The sequence below is a fragment of the Phalacrocorax carbo genome, chromosome 1 (genome assembly GCF_963921805.1).
Source record: "Phalacrocorax carbo chromosome 1, bPhaCar2.1, whole genome shotgun sequence".
In the NCBI taxonomy this organism is placed as follows: domain Eukaryota; kingdom Metazoa; phylum Chordata; class Aves; order Suliformes; family Phalacrocoracidae; genus Phalacrocorax; species Phalacrocorax carbo.
The window spans coordinates 94,558,268-94,580,836 of record NC_087513.1 but is presented as its reverse complement, the minus strand read 5'-3'; the positions used below and the strand labels follow the sequence as shown (position 1 = coordinate 94,580,836).

At 46.1% G+C, this 22,569-nt stretch overlaps 1 long non-coding RNA gene across 3 annotated transcripts; it reads right to left on the bottom strand.

Moving 5' to 3' along the window:
- Positions 1–747: 747 nt before the first annotated feature.
- On the bottom strand, positions 748–11,520 carry LOC135316077 (uncharacterized). Of its 3 annotated transcripts, none has more exons than XR_010375525.1 (5): positions 11,318–11,520; positions 4,632–10,317; positions 4,317–4,495; positions 2,823–2,999; positions 748–1,873 (listed from the first exon to the last, which is right to left on the bottom strand). It is a non-coding gene; the product is annotated as an uncharacterized LOC135316077 (long non-coding RNA). The 3 variants fall into 3 exon arrangements; XR_010375524.1 differs by having other exon boundaries at positions 5,850–10,317; XR_010375523.1 differs by having other exon boundaries at positions 4,317–10,317.
- Between the last annotated feature and the right edge of the window lie 11,049 nt (positions 11,521–22,569).

Below are 22,569 nucleotides of genomic sequence, written 5' to 3'. Positions count from 1 at the left end.
GGCAGGGAGAATGCAGAGCCTCTCATTAGCTTAAACTAACCAGAGCACCAGAGGCCATTTGGTGCCTCCTCTTCTGCTAGATAAGTTTGCTTACCAGAAAATGGCCCATTAAAAATTGCTTCTTATCAATTTCATTTTCATAGCTTCTGGCCTCAGGGAGGTGGTGGGAGTGAAAAAGGGTGGCAGGGTTTTTGGACGTACCCGCAATCCATCATTTCTCATTTCAGTTTCCTGCGTTGGCACAGGGTCGAGCAGGTGGCAGCCACTGGAAGCCCCCACCACCCACACCAGGTAGTGAGCGCCCCGGGGCCCCCCTGGAAAAGAACAGGGAGCGGCGCCATGCCGGGGATTGGGAACAGATCCCACCCAGTGCTCCTCCAGCAGAACATGAAACACACCCCGGCCACCTAAACCCTCCCTGCATGCAGCCACAGGGCCCCGGGCTAGGCTCTGCCAAAAGCCAGGCTCCGTACGGCCAGGCTGTGCGCTGGTTCCCAGCTGAAGCCGCGCTCTGCCTCTGCCAGCTGTCACCTCCTCTCTCCCAGCATCAACTGACTTGTTGGTGGAGTTGAAGTTGCATATTTGCTAGCACTCCTTATTTCCCAAGAAAACCAGAAGCACAGCTGTACCAGAAGTTTGTATGCTTATATGGAGAAAAAAAGGCAATACAAAAAATAACCAGAAGTAGCACACTATGTCTTCAGGGAAGCAAATGCAAGGAGCTAAGTTTAAATCATTATATTTTTATTCAGCAAATAAAAGAGCAATTTATTCCACTTCAGTCCAAAGTTTATCAAGCAGCATGTCACATGCAGTACAAGCTTCATCTGAAGAGTTAACTATATAGATACACAGATATGTGTGTGTAAGTGTATATAAACACTCACATTAACCAAGATATGGGTGTAGCTTGGCTTTATAAATTGTATAATAATGTTACCGGCTCTCCGTTTCTTTGCTATTCCAGTTGTTATACAGAATCCAAATATTTAACTGGTTGCATGTTATTTCAACTGATAGAGGCATCCACCATAGAGCACAGACAGGGTTTATTAATAATCCATAAGAGGTTTCGGCTTACCCCAGCCAGATCCCACATGCTGTCTAGCTGCAAACACAGACACTGAATATTAGTTTTGTAAGTGGATATGTAGCAACTCAATGGTACATAAACGTCTAAGGCTACTAAGGATTTCTTCTGAATAGGCAGAAATTAGCTAGATTTACACCAGGATGAGAATATGTAAAAGGCACCAATTTGCTTTAAAAAAGGAGAATAAGGTCAAACCATCTGTGCTCTGGCATCCACATGATCATCCAGCAGCACTGATTTTGACAGCCTGGAAAGAACCTGAGGCAAGATAACATCTGAGTCACTCAAAATGCAAGCTCGCCCTGCAAGACATGGCTGGAGCTCACACAGCTCCTGCAGCCCATGATTCACCCCAGCTACACAGAATTTTGTCTCCATCCAAATTATCCCAGTGCACCAAACACAACTGTGATGGGCAGCTAATGGCAGAGCCAATATTGCAACACAACAAAATGGCCTGCCATTGCACTGGTCGGCCTGCTATGATTTCTGACGCCTCATGCTGAAGCCTCTACCCTACCTGTATGCGGCATCTTTGCTGAGCTTTTCCTGAAAAAGTAGAGAAAAGGAAGGCAGGCTGACTAAGCAAGAATCCTGCACCTGGGCTATATGCAAGGATTAGAGCAGGAGATCCCTGAACCCTTAGAAAGCCAAGTCAGGTAGGATGCACAGCACACTGCCAGGCTGCTCCCTGTCATCCTCCCTGGTGATGCACTGGTGTAGCTGGAGACATCCAAACTCTCAGCCTCCACATGCCAGGAGCCAGCAGAAAGAGGAGCCCTGAGAAAGATGGGTTTCGTACAGCGTCAGTATTGAAGGCAGGGAAATAACCAGTCTAGCAACAGGAACGTCACCCACCTACCAAGAGAAGGATGAATCACCTAGTACTAGTTCACAAACTATATGAAACCTTGATTTATTGGTAAATTACAACAAGCGGGCTCGGCGGTTTGTCTCCTAACGCACTCTGCTGTTCAGGTGGATACCCGTGACGTCATTTGCAGCATGGAAGAAGTGCCAGCACAGAGCTCCCGAGCTCATCAGTGGGAAAGACCCAGTTTCTTCAAGAGCAGTTTTGCTTTGAAGAGTGACTGCCTTGAAAAGTTACCTCCCCTACACAAGCTGTCTCTCTGCAGAGTGAGTCAGAGTTTAATAAACGCCTTTGGTGACCAAGATAAGTTTGCATGGCCAATCTGTACTGTACCCTGCATTCTGAGAACAGAGCCCAGCCATGGCTGGGGGTCAAGACCACTGCCCCTGGGACAGGCTCGCACCCAGTGATCCAGGTGACACAGCAGAAGCTATGCCTCATGTAAGGAGCCTTTCATTTTCAACTGCTTTGTATTTATATTTAAAGTGCCTCCTTCTATTGCCTCCAGATGCTTTTTACCTTGCAGTATTAAACACAAAAGCAGTCACAAAAAGCACGCCATTAAAATGCAGGAGACCGAATTTCTGCTTTACACAACACTAGTAAATTATAATAATACATCACCACCATTTCTTAATAAACTGGACGTTCAGTCCTCAAACAAGAGATGTGGCAGGTATGGAAACAAGCGCTCCCATTTTCTTTACCCTGCGTCTGCCACATCGCATAACCGGGTTACCGTGGATCACAAAATTTCCTCTGAAGTATTAGGTTTTTGTCCCCCCAAGATCCACGTATGTGGGCAGTGGCCTGAAACAACAGATTACTATCACAAAAACGTGTTGTGTTAAAAGTCACCTGGAAGAAGAGGGAAAACGCAAGTTCTCTGTTTTGCTGCTTTGACTTGGATGTCCTTGTTGCTCTTCCCCGGAAGAGGAGGCAGTGGGATTCTCCAGCTGGCTTTTGCTGTTAAGCACCAGTCTTGTCTGCCACATTTTTCCCTGAAGGCACCAGAGCTAGCACAGAGAAGAAACCCTGAAAAATAGAAGAAAATGCTTGTTGGAGACCTTATTTTACCACATAGCTCAAATACCTGAAAATACTTAGATAAAAAGGTATTCTTGCTTGAAAAGAAAACCCTGCGAATTATCCATCAAGGCTCAAGGAAAACTAGTCAATGTGCTTAATTCTTCATTAAGCCCCTGAGCATTTTCCAAGGAAATAGACAGACACACGCTGTGTTTTTAATGTAGCCAAGTTATTAAAATGGGGAACACTTCAGGTCTCAAGTCAGCAATCTCCTTCTTAAGACATAAAGTGCCAGAATCAGGCTGGAGCTTGAGAATGTCCTCTTTTATGTTTAATTTAAAAATCCTAATTAAAGTTTCTTCCCTTTAGAGTTTCTGAAAGGGAAAAAAAAAATGCTTGAAAGTGGGACATGGGGATACCCTAAAACAGAGGGGAAAAAAGCGCCACTCCAAATTGCCTTCAAATTAAGTCGTTCTCCCAAGCCCAGGTTCAGGCTAATCCTGGGTTAATACTGGCTTGGCAAGATCAGCACTCTGTGAAACCAGTCTCCACTTATGTATCAAGGTGAGGAAAAAGGAATGGGAAAAAAACATGAGCCTATGTATGAGGTCAGATCTGTCTTAAGAAACCAAGAAACACCTGATTTTTTTTCATCTTCCACCTTGCCTTTCTTTTCTTGGGTGCTGCTTTGGAGAATACATACAGGGTTACATTATCCACATTTATGGCCCACACTGGGGGCTCGCAAAAATGAATGCAAGCTTTAGTCAATTCACAGAAACAGAGGAAAGCCAAAGCCCAGGCATGAGGGCTTTGATATGCTGAGATTTGATAGCAGGCTCCGTGGCAGAGACAGGCGCAGCTACTGAACATGCAGATTTCACGGCTGGGGAAACATCCCTGCCGGAGGGGCAGTAGGGGCTTCGGTCGGGGTTTGCACACAGTGCAGTGCAGGCAAGAGGAAGCCCTGTGAATCACAATGGGTGCTCTCCCAAGGCCTTCTTGGGAGATTTACAAATCTAATCCTAATCATAGTTTTCTCAAGCATGGCCATTCATGGAGCTTCAGATATGCCACCCCCTCCTGCTCCACCCTCACACTCCCCAGGCAATCATCCTGGCTCCCAGCCATCTCGTGTTCCAGTACACCCATGTCCCAGGGCTCCAGCCCAGCACTCATATCCACCTCCACTGCCTGGGACCCTGCCCCATGCCTGGCCTTTGGGAGCCAGGAGCTGCCCACACACTCCCTTCATCACCAGCCATGCCTCATCTCCACACTCTGCGAGCGGGGCTTTTACTGGAAAGACAAAACAAAAGCTACCCTCATTTTGCACGTGGTGGAAACCTCGTGGTTGGATCCGCCAGTTAGCATGTTGGTGGAGCTCTGTGAGGCACCCACGATGCTTCAACAGGTCTTGACCATGCTGCTGCCCTCTCCTCGGCAGGCCAGTTCGCCCAGGGCTGCATAACTCTCAGGAGATAATTCAGTGCCGTGCAGAACTGGGGACAGAGAAAAATATGAGCTCAGGACCACTGGTTTACATGAAGAAAGGCTGACAATGGTGGGGTGATCTGTACAAGGGACCCAGCCTCAGATGTGGGAGGCACAAGGAGAGGGAGAAGCCCAAACAAGTACCAGCATATCTACAGAGGAGGGAGGGATGGTACTGGGACCAAATGTCTACAGCTTCAGCCACAAACTGATCTCCATCGGCAGATTTCTGGGTAGGGAGGAAATATTGGTACAAAACATGCTGGTCAGAAAAAAAAAATCACTCCAAGAATGTGGGCACGCTAGGTAGAGTATATGAATCTCTTTCTCTGAAAACACCATCAGTGTCATTGATAGAATAAATTGCCATCATTTAACAGTTTGCTCAGCCCTCCAGATTGTCGCTGACAATTTCATTTTTTTCAGCAGAAATAGTCGTGCTGTATATCGTTACACTTGCCATGAGAACCACAATCACCAGATTATCTTCCATCTAATTAAAACAAGCCTAAGTATTTCACACTGTATATATGATACAGCGTTCATGTGCCAAGCATCAAGATACAGAGTGCTTTGGAGTTTATATTGACGTCAAATTTTTGCTTCAATCAACATATACCTTTTGGGTCAATACATTTTTATGTTTGCTATAACAGAAGCTAGAATCAACATGCTTATGCCTGTAATTATTACATTTAACTCTTTCTGTGTTTGAAAAAAACATTTGCAAGGAAAAGGGAAAGCTAAATACAAGCATGCAGGGGCTTTGCCTGGCCTTTCTCTCAGTTAAATCCAAAAAAATGCTATTGCAGGGCTGTTATCTGGAAGAATCGCCTTGCTCTTTGCCAGGGCTGGCACAGAATATATAACAACATTGCCAGTAATATTAAATACCAGTAATAGCCCACCTGAATAGCCGGGAGACAAACATTCAGTTATTAAAAGTGATGGTACAGAATTGCCTCATTAAGCCTGGTAGCTTGCTGTTTACAATGGGCTAGTGCCAAAAGAAGAACACGGTTTTATAGGTTTTATTGCTATTGTCTCAGTGCATTGAAAAAGTAGTCTGTCTTCAGATAACCTACAAAAAAACCCCGATTTTAATCAACATGAGGTATTTGAACTCTGTGGCCATCATTTGATTCAACCCTGCTGAGATAAGTAGAAGAATGAGTGTTCATCTGTTTGGTTTACACAAGAAGTAAGTCAACTGTTTGCTTTCGTTTACCACACTCTGCTTGCCAGCGTTGTACACGCCGGCTCAAGCGCTGGTGGGGAAAACAACATCTGCCCAGGGATAGATGGTCCATGCCATGTGCCACAAAGGCCAGTCGCAGGTAAACCACGGCTGCAGGTACTTACGCCTTTCTCAGCACCACCATCCCAGGCAACGATTTCATGTCCCCGGCCATCCAAGCCTAAAACGGGCTCAGGATGAGAAGACTACAAAGAGATGGTATAAAATATGCAGGCACGGTCACATGTGCCCTGCCAAAAAAATACATGCACGCATTCACATGGTAGGCTTGTTGGCAGACTCTCCCTTGCTTTGTTTCTCATGTGTATCTGCATATATGCGTATATATGTGTATATCTACATATATATGTGTGTATATATATCTTTTCTGTTTTTTCTGGGCCGCAAGTCTTCCCTGCAAGCCTAGAATTGCCAAAAACCCCTTTCACTGGCCTTGCTCCAAATCGTTGACAAGACCAACAGCTGTTCTGCTCCAGCAATAACAGGGAAGTGAGGAGAAGGCACGCTCTACACACAGCAGGGAAGGAGGGACAGTAGTGGAGAGAAGAGGAAAAGCATGGAAGAGGTTTCACCCTTCACAGGTAAAGCACACCACCGTGGAGGTGCAGTACCCTTTGAAGGGTGTAACCAGCACTTTCTAGGCATCTCCCTAATGCAGCCTCTCTCCATTTCCAGAGTGGGAACACTATCCCCAGTTTCTCTTTGGGATGTGGGCAGGGGTGTTTCAGTTGCTGCCTGTGTCCAGGGCAGAGCCCTGATGCTGATACTGGGGCTTCTCTTGTGCAGCACCAGTTTTGCACCTCCCTACACTCATCCCCATCCCAATCACAGCTCCTCAAAGCAGAAGAGAGAAGGAATGTCAGTGTGCTCCACTGCAGACTCAAAATAAAGATTAAAAAAAAAAAAATGTAAAATTGTCTATTAGTGCATGAAAGACAAACACTGCTTCCCTCACTTTCCAGTAACTCACTACCTTAATGGCAGAAGATAGACTGTTAATAGTGTGGCTTCCGTGTTAAATCACATCGGAGGCTATGGCTTAAACCCACTTTAAAGAAACTAGGCCAATCATTTTATGAGGCGTGGGAATTGTTAAATTGGGCTATCCCTTCTGCTTCATACAATTGCATGAAGACTGATACTGTGGAGAGGTTTTTAATGAAGGCCTTATATAGCTTTAGGTCAGGACATTTGCATTTCTGAAGATTACATTGAAAGCACAAGAAGCAAAACAGCATGAACAAACAGCAGTGTTTTCATCTTAAAAAAAAAAAACACACACACATTCCATCCGTGGGAATACGGTACGAGCAACTGGGAAACAATGGTTTCTATTTCCAGCTCTGCTGTCAGCTTACAAGAGTCTGACCTTAAGCAAATCATTTTACTCTGGAACCTCATTTATCTGCCTCGGGTGTGTAGAGGCTCATTAGTACCCTTACTAATGAGCTTCACATAATCATATGCAAAGCACAGCATTTTAGTAGATTTTGGAAGACTAAGATTTGTAAAGCCCTTTGAAATTCAAGATGATGTAGATATGTAAAGATCTCCCTCTTACTCACTCCCTCTCTCTCACACACACTCTCTCCATGTGATAAAGACAAATCCCATTTAAAAATTTGCAGTTCCCAAGCACAAACAGTGCAAACTCAAAGTCCAGTTTTTGAAGTTTTATTACTTCTTTGAAACAACAGTGCTAACACACACACTCAAAATCCAAACAGCAGCAAGTTACTGGAACAGTTGGTCCTGAGTGAGCAACAAAAGCCTAAACAAAGTTGAACTTTGGATTACATGCAATGTTGAGTTATTGAATTTGACAGGTTAATTTGTTCATTTCTTTGACCTGATTTATACACTCACTGTATACTTGCAGAACTCCTCCTGTCCAGGTGCTACTTTTATACTTCTTGCCCTGTTGTAGCTTCAATAGTACAGAGGCAGTCACCTGCTATGAGTGCACAATTGCAAGCCTGTGCCTTTTATTAAACAAATTGGTACAGGTGGAAAAAAAACTAGTTTTCATGCCTACAGCCCCAAAGCAAAGAATGACTCTGTTCCCAAAAGAGCGTCTTAATTTTTTGTACTTGTAACAGCTGGACTAATAAAGGGCTTTAGTTTTACCTACAGATCTAGTCCACCCAATGTCCTTTGAACAACGCACTTGTAACAAAATACCAGGATAAAAGCTCTGACTTATTACTCCTCTACACTGGAAACAACAGGTGCACAGGTTTTGGCTGGGATAGAGTTATTTTTCTTTAGAGCAGCTCATATGGTGCCATGTTTTGGATTTGTCACCAAAACAGTGTTGATAACCAAAGGGATGTTTTATTTACTGCTGAGCGGTGCTTACACGGAGTCAAGGCCTTTTCTGCTTCTCAGGCTGCCCTGCCCATGAATAGGCTGAGGGAGTGCAAGACGGTGGGAGGGGGCACAGCTGGGACAGCTGACCCCAACTCACCAAAGGGATATTCCACACTGTATGGTGGTGTGCTTAAGAGTAAAAGCTGAGGGAAGAAGGAGGAAGGGGGAACATTCAGAGTGATGGCATTTGTCTTCCGAAGTCACTGTTATGCTTGATGGAGCCCTGCTTTCCTGGAGGTGGCTGAACACCTGCCTGCCCATGGGGAGTAGTGAGCTAATTCCGTGTTTTGCTTTGCTTGTGTGCGTGGCTTTTGCTTTACCTATTAAACTGCCTTTATCTCAACCCACGAGTTTTTGAACTTTCACCAGTCCAATCTCTCCCCCATCCCAGCAGGGGGGGAATGAGCGAGTGGCTGGCAGGGGCTGAGCTGCCCACCACGGCCAACCCACAGAAACAGGCTATTTCTAGCAACCTGTGTACATGCACAAAGGGCTGGAGTCCAGCAGTGCTGCTTTAACCAGAGCAAATTGTAGTTACTTACACTACTTTAAAAAGGTTGAAGTGGAAAGCTGAACGTTTCCCACAATTTAACTGCTTAATGGGAAAATGGAAACTAAAATCAAGGGGGCTTTCTAGGAAGGGAACCAAAAATTGCCTTACAACCAAAACGCAATATCCTTGCACAAAGCAATGTCTCATTTCCCTTTCCATGCACAGGGTATGAAAGGCATACCCCACTGATTTTTATTATCCTTGGGTCTAAACCAAGAATATGTCTACCTATGAACATTTCCAGTAGAGCATGCTGGTAAGTGTCCCCTGCGGAACCAGATGCATGGAATCACAGAATAAAATAACTCTTATGTGCAAGTGGAAAGCTGATTTGGACACTGGGCACTGTGGCAGGGCTTAAGCAATCCATCTGCTACGCTCACACAGCCTCTCCTCTCTCGCTCCTGAAGACCCCGGGGAAGGACCACGGCCATTTCACAGACATGAAGCTGAGGCCCCAGTGCCATGTTTTTTTTAGGATATGTAGGTACAATGTGGAGACTCCCCAATCTCCTTCAGGTGCCTAACCCTCACAGGTAGCAATTGCTTTCAGAGGTACAGCCAAGGCAGACTTTGGGCAAGCCTCCACATGTGGGCACAGAGGAGAGCCATGTGCCAGTTTCACCTCTGTTCTCCACCGGCACAGGCGAGTCCTCACTGCTCAGGGAGCCATGTGCCTGCACTAAAACTGGAGTGCTTTCCTGGGGGAGAAAGGAAGGATTTGCTGTGGGAAAAGTGGCCAGAGCAGCCCTGTGTGATGCCTCAGGGCTCCAGTGAGCCACAGCCTCCGTGCAAGAGTATCCTGGCTATTTGAGAGCAAAGAATAGTGTTGGAGGATAATTACAGTGGTGGGGAATTTGTCCCAGTTTGTTTGGTGCAAGCTTTGCACACGCTAAATATTTGCTTGACTGGAGGCTTTGGGTGTTAAAATTAAAGAGGAATAATATTTTTGAATGATAGATGAGGCAAAGGTCCCCTTGGCAATTGAGGTTTTGCCAGGGCGAGGAAGTAGCAGAAAGACCACCATTTGACAGGAAATGAAATCAGATTCTTATCTCTGTTCAGTTTTCCACTATTTGTTTTTTCATTGAACCTAATTGCATTATTTTGCATTTATCCTTGGGTAAGGAAAAGGAAAGTAGATTTAAGGTTCAATTTAAGAGAAATTAGGTAAGGCAAGGAGGTCAGAAGGCTTTAATTATAGCCTCATCTCACCAACTGAATAGCTTTGCTCACCCTTTGCACTTGCCGTAACCCCTCAGAAACACAAGGAATGCCCTCCACACCTTTCTACAGCCAGCCCAAAACCTCACCTCCCTCCACATCCCAGAGGACCTGCAAGGCTCCCTCAGGCTTTCACCACATCAAGAGCAGATCTCAGACTATCCCCTGGATCCAGTGGGCTGCAGGGCTCCTCGAGCTGGCATCGCTTTGCCTCAATGGGCCGAGTGATCTCCAGTGCAATACCCTCACCCAGCAATTTGCAGAGAAGGTGGCTGCAGCACAGTAGCTGGCTTTCTCCTCCCATCGCCTTCCTCCCCCCGCTGCTGCTCATCCATACCCGTGCTGCAGGTCTCATCTCTCTTAATGGCAGTTGTCGTCCATGGGACCAAATCTGACAGGAAAGGCACCCAGGTTAAAAATAAACCCTGAAAAAAATTATAAAAGCATGTGGGAGAAGTTACTGAGGCCATGCAACACCTTGCAGAGCCATGGAGTTGGCCATCAGTGGGAATGGGCATGAGGAAGGATGGGGCACAACCCAGCATCTCAACACATATCCCTGGAGGAGTCAGAGCTGGGGTCCATTCCCACCACTTTATGACATCCCACATCCTGCAGAAGGAGGCACTGGTACTTGAAACCCTGGAGGGATCAGTACCAAGCTCCCCTTGGTGAAGACAAGGCTTTCCCTAAGGGCAGGGTGATCTGTTCAGAAAAACAGCCTTCAGGGAAATAAGATTTTTTTTTTTCCCCAACCAGGGCTGGCAGTTTGCCACTGTGTCCCTCTCTGAAACAATCCCATTTAGCATTATTGACCCCCACTCCAAGCCAGCACCCACAAGAAGCTGCGTACAGCTGACACGGGGACAGAGCTGGAAGAGACACCTGGACTGCTGCCAAGGGAAGCAGACAAGCCCGAGGGCCTAGCACCCAAGGGAGAGGGTGCTGCTGGTGCTCAGCACCTTGGCAGCCTTTCCCACAGTGGGAGAAGGGAGCTGGCAGAGCCTCTGCACCCCTCTTTCTGCCCTATACTGACCTACCCCCACTATGCATGATTTCTCCTGGGAGAGGACGCCCTTGCTGTCTTCATGCCATTAAGGCAATGGCTGATGTATTAAGAAATGTCAAGAAGAAAATGGGTTTAAGGCATGTTGTCCCCCAAACAGCTGTGCCAGAGTCACACATGCTGTAAACTGGATGTGGGTCAAAACGGAGAGGAGACTGCAGTTCCCCTTCCTCTGCTGCAGAAAGATGTCCTTTTCCTTCCAGACAGGGATGAGCCAGTGTGAGGTAGGGCTGTCAAAAGTCCCTGTGCAGCTTGCAATTAGCAACATGGTTGTGTTGCCTACTTCTGGAGCCAGGACTGACGCTGGGGTGTTTCCTGCCTCTCAGGCCCAGACAACTAACAAGCCCACCCACTCTTACCTTAAGGGAAGGCTTGTTCCCTGCTGGGTGCATGAGCTGGCTCTACATGCATTTGCATGTCTTCTGATAGTGCCTGGAGAGTCACTCTTCCAAAATCCTTGCACTAGAAACACCATGAGTCTAATGCGATGTTATGAGGATTAACACCAAACTCAGTCCCCATCATGCAGACCTCTATCCCTGCGCATACCTCATGAGCTTGCACACAGCTCCAGGACAGGCTCTGTGTGATGATATGGTTTTTTTCGCAGGACAAACAGCACATGTTTGTCCTTCAGCCCCAGCCTTTCCCACACACTCACACATGCATTTGCACAGACAGCTTTGGGAGTGGGGTCACCACCAGAGAGCAACTTGGGGATCTGAGAGCACCCTCCTGGTGCCAGCATCCCAGGTAAGCTTCTGCATGGCCCTGGGATGCAGGAGGTGCTTTGCTGCTCCTCTAAAAGCAAGAGAGGGAGAGGCAAGAGAAGGCTTTAAGAACCATCCTCTGCTATCCTCACTGCTGAGGAACTCTTTCACTTGCACAAGCGTCCCTCCCTCTCTAAAACAAGGTTTAGCTCATCAGAAAGCAAAGAAAAGCAATGGAGAGAAGGAGAAATGGGGGCTGAGCCACAGGGAGAGCCAGGGCCACAGCCTGGCATAGCAGGGGAGAGCAAGCTGAGCCATGCTGCTGAGAGCTCCCAGGCTCACATCATCCCCCACCTGCTTCCACCGTTGCAGGCAGGGGCCACACTGCTCATGCTGCCATGGTGCCAAGGCATATTCCCCCACACATACCCCTCCTACTCTTCACACATCCCAGTGCATAGTATGCCAAGGCAGACAGGCATTGGGCTGTGACCAGATGCAGATTTTTTAACTTCATCCATTCATCTTCTGTTCAGCAGCCCAGTGTCCACATCTGCAGCTTAACCATCAATGTCAGCACCACAAACCATCCTCACCCGAACCAGCCACAGGGCACAAGGGATCTGCAAGAAAGGGCACCCTACACTGTTGCTCCAGGGTTTTTTAAGGAAGTTATGTATCGTACAACAAAAATGACCAGATATTTCTAAAACTGTTCAGTGAGGCTTTCTTTTCTGGTTAGTGTGTCTCATGGAGAAAAATCAAAAGATGGTCTTTAACAACACCGGAGAACAGAGCACTGTGGTGATGACCAGGAATTCCTCCCCTACTGCCATGGGTACTGCCAAGGTGTTATCAAGTCATGCACCAAAAGAGGCTGGTGGTATCAGAAACTGGATGTGAAGATGGCTGCAAAAGCTGCAGCATTTCTCTACATTGCCTTCCCCAAGGCACTTCCACTTGGAAAGAAGTTCCCAGCTGGGCTGACAGACTTGGAAGCTGAACTTCTATTTAGCAAGAGAATAGGCCTAACACAGATTTCCCCATGGCTTTCTGATAAGGTCATGACAGTCAGGAACCACACCTAGGAGGGGGATCTTTCTGGGCTTGTTGCAGTTTGCAAGGGCTCTGCCAGCCTGGCCAAGGACGGTGCCCGTTGGGTGGAAGGGAGCTCCGCTGTCCCCTCTGCAGCAGCCCACCGGGATGCCCCTGGGCAGCAGCAGCCTCCCATCTGCTGGGGTATGGCCCAGGAAGAGCCAGGCACCACGCTCGCTCTCAGGCACGTTTCTTCACAGAGGGAGCAACTTCCACAGGGGCATTTTGAAAGTTTGCTAAGATTTATCATTAAGTCAACAACTTGTTGTGCAAGAGGCCCTGTGAGATGTAACAGGAGCTGGTAGCTGCTGTGGCACTACAAAAGCAGAGTCAGAAAGCTGCGAGATATCAGAGTGGTTTTATACCTTATGTCATGCACCTAATATGTTTCAAAGGGACAAACCACTGGGCTACATCCTGGCAACCCAAGATGTTAGCTCTTCATTAAGAGGGAGACCAAAGACAGACAGACAAGGACGTGCAGGGAATTCATTGCTAAAAAAAAAAAAAAAAAAAAAAAAGGAGAAAATATAACTTTCTATGGGAGACATAGTCTCCCCACAGGAAGAAGTAGAGGTTTGTTTTAAGTGGGTTTATTTTTTTTAACATTACAAGTATTTTGTTTTAAAGGAATGGCGTTTCACCTGCAAAACCAGAGTTCATTCTATCTCCACCCACTCCTCATTAATCAACCTCAAAGAGCATTTTTACAATAAAGAGATACAATATTAGTTAAACTAATGACTTACATAGGCAGAATCATTCCTGCAATCTCACCAAATGCTTGGAGCAAGCAGACAGGTCCTGAGAACTGACAGCGCTGGCCAGGGGGAATGAGGCTGTTGAACGAGGGTTGCACCACAGAGGACTCCCAGGTCCCAGCAAAAGCCCCCAGCCTCACCAGCCTCCATCAACAGCATCAATGAGGTACACGACCTAGGCCACAAAGACATGGCAGAGCAAACCAAACACGCTGGGTGCACACAGACAATAGCTGAAAGTGTCTATGTCCAAGCTTTGGGAAAGAAATGGCAATGCCAAGGCAATTGCTGGCCCCCATGTTGAGAGGGCAAAGCAAGTCAGAGGGGCTATTCTAAATAAAGTCCCACGTGCAGAGTGGGCAGGAGGGTGAGCTGCAGACTGTGGCCAGCCTACAGCATAGGTGAATGAAAAGGCACAAGGGCTGAGAGACTGCATGAGCACTGGGACCTTCACATGGGGGAGAGAAGCAGGCACTGGACATTTCAGCAATGGGTTATGACCAGAGGAATTTGAAGAGAAGTCTAAGATGGTAGAATAGGTTAAACAGCAACAAGGGTTGGCTGTTTCTAGCTTTGATCACTTCTCCTTCCTCTTCTAGTCTCCCTAAGTTTCAATTTGCCTTCTCCACAGCCAACACTTTGGTAGTAACAGACACAAAAGAAAACACGTCAGTGATGCTAGAAAGGAAAGATTAAGCTGATAGGATTTGCACAAGTGGGAAAATGGGCAGGGGAGAAGATGACTGGGAACAGATGCAACTCTGGGAACAGATGCAACTCTGGGAACAGATGCAACTCTGGGAACAGCAACACAGCACGACAGAGAGGGTGGTGATGGAAACCGAATGCTGTAAAAGCGCAGGAAGCCTGAGCTCCACAGAGGCGAATCACTCAAAGGCCCCAGGAGAGGCAGGATCTTACTGTGCAAGCACAGACACAGTGGGGAAAAGCAAGTACCAGAGCTAGACATGGTGGACTGAATACAACAGGATGGAGGCTCTTGGGAATTGCTCGAGAAAAGAGGCACCAAAGAGGCATCAGCACCAGTCTTGAGCAGAAAAGCAGGTCTCAAAATGAAGCTTGGCAGTTGCAACGTGTGTCCCACCAAAGCAACTGGGACACCAGCAGAAAAAATCCAAACCACTAGCAAAGCAAGAAATGTGGGAAATTGGACAGGCAGAGGATATCAGAGCATGCATAAAAGCAGAAAGAGAGAAGACAGCAAAAGAAATCCACCAACACCCCTCAGCCCCAAAACGGCAGATGTGACACAGGCTGTGGAGGAACAAGGCTGCACAGAGCTGGTGGCACAGGATGAGCCAAGAGGGTTGCAGTAAAACCATAAAGGCTCACAGAAAAGGATGGGGATGATGCTCCATAGTATCAACACAAGACAAAAGGAGATGGGAAAGGAGGGGCAGGGAAAGATGAGAAAATGGCCAAAGCAAGCTGAAAGCAAAGCTAATGGATTTAACAAAGGGACGGAGGAGTCTCATGTAGTATGGCAATACTAATTAAGGGGATGTGGCACCAAGATATGATGGCAGCAACTAATTAAAGGTTGGTAAGAGGCAGTAATTTAAGGCTAATAAGAGGCAGTAATTTATCAGGAGCCAACAAGAGTAAAGAGTCCAGGACCAATAAATTCAACAATGGAGTAAAAATAAACAGGCAGAGCAAGAACCAGAGCCACCAGCACAATAACAAGGGCAACGCCGCAGCAGCGTATAAACTCTGTACACAAGTGGAGAGCAGGTGATAGAGGCCCAGATGGAGTTGCAGGGCCTTCTCCCTCTCCTTATTCAAATCTTCCCCAAACACCTATCTGCTCCAAGAGGCCTTTGGGAAGACATCAAGCCAGTGACCGGGAAAGACATCTTTTTGAAGTAGGGCCCCTATTGCACTTGTCCCTGCACGTAGAATCTAGACCAAGAGCTCTTTGGGGCAGAAGCTGTCACAAGAGGCCCACCGTGCATGGGGTGGACAGGGTAGGGATGGATGCAGGGCTGGCAGGGGAGGCATTTCCAGGTGGATGACAGTGACCAGTAGATCCCTGCAGGAAGGTGCCATTGCTGGGCTTCTGGAGCACAGGCAGCACGAGGAAGGGCAAGAGGGCTTAATAAATAGTTGCAGCCCCAGCTAAGGAGCAACAACTAGGAAAGCAAAGGGCCTTCCTCCCATGGGAGTCAGGGAACAGGAGCCCAGGCATCAACTGGGGAATGGGAGGGAAAGAGGAGCAGGCTGCCTTCCCCCACAGCTCTTTCCAGCACCTTCCTAGAAAGCACATAAAGCTCTTATTAGCCATGCTCCTGCTCCCTCCAGCCCAGAGTAATAGGGGACAATTGCCATTGTCCCTGCAGCAAGGATACCTCTCATTTGCTCATGCTCAAGGACCAAAGACAGGCAGCTGAAGGTATGCATCCACACCATGGCTCTCTGCACCTAAGCTTGAAAATCCCAATCCCCAGCTCAGGCTGTTCCAGAGCAGTTCAGTGCCCAGCAACAGCATGCCAGCAGTCAGGTTTGCTGCAGCACTCCCTCCCATCAGCTGTCCCAGGGCTCAGGCGCAGCCACCACAGCCCAGCCTGCGCTCGCAGCTGGGGACACAAGGCGTGGAAAGAAAGGGCTGCCATGAACTCAAGAGCAGTGCCTTGAGACAGCAAAGTAGACAGCGTGGGAAAGAGGCTAACGACATTCATGTTCATCAGGAGACAGATAAAACCACTACAATAACAAAATTTCATTATGACAGCTAAGGAAGAAGAAACAAAAATTCTTTGTTTACTGTGTCTATAAAGTACAAAGGTATCTGCCTCTGCACTACTGGTTGCACAGGCAGGTTTCAGCCCTGGGTGAGGGCTAGAAGTTTCTTTATGCACTGTATGTCATTTTCCAGGCAGCAGATCAGCCCTTTGCAGTGTTAAGTTAGCCCTCTGTGCCACAAGGTGCACACAAAACACGTTTCCTGGGGTCCTTATGGGAACAGAGAGAGGAGACTGTAAGATTTACTAGTTCACACAGACTTACAGATTTCTAAATTTATTGAGAGAAATTGGGAGGGTCATTAGGGTCCTCACCGATGGATGAAGACTATGCTTCATCCTTACTACGCATGGGAGAGTCAATGTTGGCATCCATTCTCAGGATAGAAAACCATTAGAAACCTAACTTCTATTCCCCATAGAGCTTTGTTTTTTACTGCAGGTCTTCACTAGTGCATTCCATTTGCAAATCCAAGGGAACAGTATGGGAAAAGTTGCTATTTTTAACAAAAGAAAGTCAAAACTTCTGAAGTAATAAACTACTGGATAAAAAGACTAATCTTCTTGAAAGAGTTTTGCTGCCTTATGTACTCCCACACAATACATTTTACATACTTATGTTTTGCATGCATATATACATACAATTCCCCTACAGAGTTGCAAAAATAAATTGATCCATATTATAAACTTACTCTACATATGCATGTTTTTTTATTCACAGACATGTGTGAGAAAGTTTGAGAAAATGAAAAACCATACCAGCCTGCGACTAGGGCCAGGGGCAAGGACAGAGCCAGATAAAAACTGTATATTCTCTGCAGTAAATCATCCTCTCCTATCTGCTCACTTTTAAAGACAGTCTTTTCCCCCTCCTCTTCTTATTTTTGTTAAGAGAAGTCCATCTATCCTGAGCACCAGAGCAGCTGACCCAATGGTATAGTTAGCTCCTGGTGAGTCACCCCCATCCCAATAGGAAGATTTATTTTATATAGGTCCATCAGAGCATTCGTGGTAATGTCTTAAGCACCATTAAAAGCCCATACCAGTAAGACGAGTGTTTATTCCTCAGTTTGAATCACCCCCCTTCTTTTTTGAGAAATCCATTAATGACCAAGCATGTTTCACAACCAACTTTCTAAAATGTCTGTATATGAATTCACCTCACTTAAAAAAGGCCTTCATAGTTTTGCCTAAATGTTCACAAAATGCAATGAGACTAGAGACATGGGTCTAGGTCAGAGTTCCCTGGAGTCACAGCGTACTGAATTTGCCTTAGTGTAATTTTTCTTAGTCTGGGTCTGCTTTTTTCTCATCTTGTTCCAGCAATCTTGACTTAGAAAGATGAAATTTTTCAAGGAAAAAGAGTTTGCAGCACATTTTTGAGTTTTTGTCTAATGGCTGATCTGAAAATCCTGGCAATCCTAGCAGTGAGCAAAAGCAGTATTGCAGGTAGGGTCTCTGATCAAAGTGAGTGCACAAAAGACATGAACTAAACGTAAATGACCTACACATCAGTCCTTGCTCACTGCGTTATTCAGCAAGTTTAGAAAGAGCAGGCAACTAGAAAGATAATTGCAAGCCTACAACTGCCTTTGGATGAAGTTCCTGTGGTTCCTTGAGTACCGTCAGACAAGCTTCTTTCTTTCTCCTTGCCTCTGGTTTCTTATCTAGCTGATGGGATTAGCTATTATTACTGGCTTTTGAAGCCACCTGGAAATCTACTGATGAATAATGATAATAGCACACTACTATCTTGGTGGCTTTCCTCAGATTGCTCCTAAAACACTTCCCTTCAAAATGTATATGGGCTGCCACTGGTGACCCAGTTCTTACGCCTACACAGTACACCCAACTGCAGCAGAGTGCAAAGGACAAGGTCATAGATCTTGAGGGATGCTTACGGTGCTACTTTGATTGCTGTGACCTCAGATTTCCAATTCTTCTTACAATCCTTCTTTGCATCACTTACTGGGCTCGTTTTAGTGGAGTGAAAGTCCTTGGGAAAGGACCTGTGGTCTGCCTGAGGATAATGCACCTGCTCAGCTCCACAGGGTTTATTGGCTAGCCATGAACAGCAGTGTTTATGTAGTTCCAGGTCCCTTTTATGACAAGCCTGAATTTGAAGCTTACAGGGCAGCTCAGGGCCTCCCCAGAAAGGCCTTGCGAGCCACATAAGCAATGATTGAAGCCCATCCCAAGGAGCCACAGACTGAAATGATCCAACTTCTGCCTCTCTCCCAGGTCAAGTCAACGGAAAGAGCTCAGCGCTGCTGAAGAGATCTTTAATTTGGGGCCTAAAAACCAGCCACAGGAAGCCAACACCAGCAGTAGGTACCATGACCTACCATGGTACCAAATGATACCTACCATGGTACCAAAAGGTCAGGTATGTGACCGAAATCATCTGAACAGAGCTACAAGTTTTCATTAAACTTACGCAAAAGCATCTCTACACTGCATCCATGTGAAGACATTTCACTGATTCTTCACAGTCTGACTCACAGCCCAGACAAGTTTACAGAAGCCAGAAGCAAAGGGCAACTTCTTTCAATTGTCTGCTCCCCCTCCTAAATCTAAAGTACCACCTTAGTCATCTTTCCCTCAGGCTCTCTGACTAGCAAAGGGGGAGGGAGATATTTCACCAGAAACTAAGAAGAAAACCACGTGTGAACTATAGGTTAGTTAGTGTAGCAACCACTTTCTCGAACAGCTTCGATTGAGTTTTCAGAGTTGAGAGTAAGATTTATCAGGTAAAACAAAGACTTATCGAGTCAGCCTCTTAATCATAAGATCTGAAAACAAATACACACTAAACAAACACAGCCCAAGATATATACCTCTCTCCAGCAAGACCAGGCACCTCAAGGAGAAACCAACGCCCAAATCCAACTGTTTGAAAAGAGACAACCTTTGGTGTAGCATCTCTGTACTAGTGCGGTTCACAATTTCATTAGCGCTGCCTTGAGTGTTTTGCTAACAGTGATCGGATCTAAAGAAATACTGTAAGATTAGACACTGGTCCATTAGCCAGCAACACTCGGGAAACTGCCATGAAACAGAGCTGCCCATATGGGCTTTGTGTACAGATGAGCATTCCCAGATAGCAAGGCCTCCTGTCAGGAACAACTTCATTTAGGGGCAAATTCTGCCTCAGTTTTAGAGGGGGAAATATCAGCAGTCCATCCCTTGAGCAAACTAAACCTTTCTCCTCTCAAATTAGTATTTCATCTTCTAGAAGAAAGTCAAAGATACTGAAAGGCTTTCTCGCAAAATGCTGCCAGGCAAGCCCTCACTGCAGCCCATGGGGCAGTGGGGAAGAGAAGTGGGATGCTGCTTGAAAGGTGCCCTGACTTCTGGGGGTGCTGCTTGCCTTTCTAAGCCCAGGCACAGGCCAGTGTCTGCAGCAGCAATGCTGGGCCTTGTCCTAACCATGAAAAGTGAAAGGTAGCAGTACTGGAGGCTTGATGACACTTAACCAACTTAATGACGAGTCAGTTGCATGAGTCTCCCAAGACATCAGTATCTCAGGCCAAGACCACCACCAAACACTCAAGAAAGGTAATGGATAACAATAGAAGGACTTGTTTTGAATGCACTGAAAGACTAGGTCAATTTTTGTCAGATGCTTAATTGCAGGAACATGTTCTTTAGCTTCCCATGGTTGCTGCGCTTTAATCATCCTCAGCTCTTCCCTTACACAGGCGAGCACATATATTTTTAAAAGAACAGCAACCAGATAAGCAAACTGTCAGGCGAGAACAAGCAGTTCATGCCGTGTCTTTGAAGTCACTTCTACCACACCCAACCTCTCTAAGAATGCACTTCCTGGATATGTTTTCTTTTTCTGATAAAAATATAACATGAGCAATAAATGTGGGAAATGTACTTTTTCCATCCCCAGAAGCAGAACACATTTCTTGTAAATCATGGATTGCCACCTTCCACAACTCCAGCCAGATGAATAGCCCACAAAAATCAAAAAGCAACCCTTTCCTGAGGTTTGGCTTACTTAGACAAACAAATCATAAACATCCTAGGAACAAAGCTCCATGTGTCTTAATACCCTTACTTGGACCCAAGCCAGAGTCTCTTCTACCTCTACTCCAAGCAGAGAAATAAATGTGTCTGTATCTGCGTCAATAAAAGCTATTCAGCACTTTCCCGGCACCATAAGTTTTCAGCTAAACACTATTAGCCTTCTAAATATTTAGCATTACTTGTCCTTCAGTAAAAAGGGATTGTTTCTAATAACTAGTTATACCATGTCAGATATGCCAAAACTTCCCAATATCATAGGAGAGAAAAAAAATGAGTCAGAGCAGGGATGCTTTCTTGTGAAATCCTCCACTGAGCCCTTGAGACAATGAAGTTAGACTTTAGGTAGATAAAATTAGCTTCAAACACTTCAGTCTCCCCTCAGGAATTTTCTAACTTGGAGTGCCCCCTCCAGAAGGGAACAAGTGCCACCAAAATCACCATGTCGCTTGCTAAATGCCTTTCACCAGCAGCACCTACTTCATGCTCAAACACTGACTGAACACATGGTTATGCTCTGCCACACTTACAGGCCCAAGGTACTTTATCCCTTTGTGAGATGACTCAGTCAACACCACCCAAGAAAGGTGTGCCAGGCAGTTAGATCAGGCTGATCTGAAGGCCAGAATATCTCATCAGCAGTTTTTCCCCCCCTGTGTAAATACCTTTTACAAAGGAAATGGAAATGAAGAAGCAACAGTCCTATCAGGCCCCTTATACCAAAAAAAAAAGGACCCAAGACAGTGTCACTTGCAGTGAGAGATGCAGATGACAGCATCTTCAACTCAGTCTAGGACAGATTAGCTGTTCACATAAAGAGGTACCATTCCATCTTTGCATGCCCTAACTAGAAACTCAACTCCATTTCCAGTCTCCATCACCATTTCCCACTCTTACCTGCAAAACAACATACAGCCTCCTCTCACCATCACCTTATCTCAGCACCAAAAACCATTTTTGAGACTTCCAGGGACAAGTTTTTGCACACATGTCATGGAGCAGAGGATCTGTGAACACTCCCCTGAAGCACTCAACTGGCTACAAAATTATTTTCCTTTTTTATCTTCTCATGAAAGGTGCAACCAGTGTCAGTGGAGCCAGACTGAACCCCTATAATTTAGTCTGGTATCAGGTCTGCCAGAGTGTGCCCGCAGAAGAGATGAGAGCAAGGCAAGTCTGCAGTACAGTACTTCACCCTTCAACACAAAGAGGACTGCCTCACATAGTTAATCCCTTTAGTAACTCTCCACAAAAAGGTACTTCTAAGTATGTACCCAGGCCCTCCCCACATCAACAAATGTCATGTCTATCACATTTTTAACTATCTCAAGGAATTGTATCATATTGTCTGTTGTATATTTGGTACCTTCAATACCTCCATCTCTCATGGTGGAAGGGACAGTGAGTAGTTCATGCCAATGCAGTTTTCTCTGGCCCAACATGACTCTGCAGGCTTTTCATGCCTGCCATCAGCCATTGCATTTGCAGTTGAAAAGCCCTCATCTGCTCTGTCTCCCCACAGGGGAGTGCTCCTCCACACCTCTGGGCCTCTTCTAATTCTAAAACACTTTTGCCTGAGGGGACAGCCCAACTGTACACAGCAGTAAGGCAGGGGTAGACAACAGCATACAATAGCATTGGTTTTCTTCAGTTCCTTTCCTACAGATCCTAGCGCTTCATCTTCTTGACTGTTGCCACCTCACCAGCTCAGTGCTCAGCAAGCAGTGTCTGATGACAGTTCTTCCTCCTGAAAGGTCACAGCCAAGTCAGAGCCCATCTTTTTATCTGTGAAGCAAGGAGTCTTCCCCACATGTATAGCTTCATTTGCTCATGTCGACTTTCACCTGTGCTAAGGTGACTGCTTGTACCCAAGTTGTAAGAATTCGGGACCCTTGGTCATGAAATGCAGGAAGTCATGAGGGAAACCTGACATTGTCAGAACTGATATTCTTTCAAGTTACCTTGAACACTTGTCCCTGTATACAACCTGCAATTTGGACAACCCGGTGACTATTAACTCTATTTGGGCACATCTAAATACACAAGCAATACAACTGCAGGGTGCATGACCTAGAACACCCAAGCACCAGCTTCAAAAAGAACAAAAAAGAATGTATAAACAGCAGGACGGAAAGACTTAATTTCATCCTTAAAAAAAAGAAATGGACCTTCAACAGTCTCACAGTGTTACCACGCTAAATCAGTTTTATCTCAAGCTTGATTTCATCATCATTATTTGTATCACAGA